Raw genomic sequence first — 1,401 nt, forward strand, 5'->3', positions numbered from 1 at the left:
TTAAAACTAAGGCTCGTAATCGGAATCATCCGATGAGTCTTCTTCGGTGTCAGAATTAATTTCTGGTAATATATGTCTTTCCTCATCGCCAGAGTCTTCGTCTGTTTCGTGATTTGGATCAACATCAATAAGCCTTGGCTCTTCATCACGAATTCGCACCGAACGACCCGCTTTAAAATTATTAAGGCGAACGGTAGAGGAGTTAGGAATACCTATTGCGTTGGGCTCTTGATACGCAACATCCTCTTCCTCGTCTTCGGCCTCTCCAAGTGTAGCCGCCCGGTAAATGTTTCGAGGGTGCACAACGTTGACTACTTTCCACGCGTCACCCTTAGCAAGGTCATCAAGATAAAACACTTGTTTTACCGATGTGGCAAAAACGAACGGGTCATCTTCGTAAGAACTTGTAGCAGTGTTCACCGATAATATTCCGTACTGATCGGTCTTCATGCTCTGCGGCCCAGTATCAAACCATTTACACTTGAAGAGGTGCACTGTCATGCTTTCACCGTAAACGAGTTCCACCACTGAATGGAGAACACCGTAATAGTCAACTCCATTCCACCCACCATGTGCCATGACCCCAGAATTTTGTGTTCTCCTTCTGCTGTCTCTTTGTTCGCATATAAATTGCACGCCATTCACCTTGCACATCGGATAAACTCTTGACATTATCGGCTTCATCGCTAGAAGTCTTAGTTCGTGCGACCAATTTGGGTGACCATCAAATTGAATATGGTTCATCTACAACCAACAATTTAACATTGTAAATATAGATAATTATGCAATAAACATAAATACATACATAAATATTGAATTACGTACCCAGCCGCCAAAATAGTTTGCGAACTCCCTATTGTGGTACTCGAGATCACCTTGAATGTCTGGACAATATAGATGGATGTATTTCCAGTAATCAACTTCTGGACAGTTAATCAATACCCACCAGTGGGCAATGACTAGCTCATGTGGTTGCAACTGGTAGGAGTCTGGCAAAATTCCATACACTTCAACATCACTGGAGACTATGGAAAGATTGAACTTCGGTACATCTACCGGCATGGTTTGCGGAGTTTCCTTCAATGCTCCTAAATACAACTTCATGTAGGTGACGCACTCGTGCGCAATATATGCTTCAGCTATACATCCTTCAGGCGCGGATTTATTAGCCACATAATCTTTGTAGTCTCCAAGTTGCCTGTAAATCAAGTTGCAAAATGTTATGATTATTGAACATGTATATATATTGAGGAATTCAGGTGTAAAAAACATACCTTTCCATGGGATACATCCAAGTGTAGTGTACTGGACCGGTAAGCAACAATTGCTCGGGAAGATGGATCATCAAGTGAGGCATGATGTCAAAAAAATTTGGAGGAAATATCCTCTCAAATTTACACA

Source organism: Fragaria vesca, linkage group LG2, assembly GCF_000184155.1.
Source record: "Fragaria vesca subsp. vesca linkage group LG2, FraVesHawaii_1.0, whole genome shotgun sequence".
NCBI lineage: Eukaryota > Viridiplantae > Streptophyta > Magnoliopsida > Rosales > Rosaceae > Fragaria > Fragaria vesca.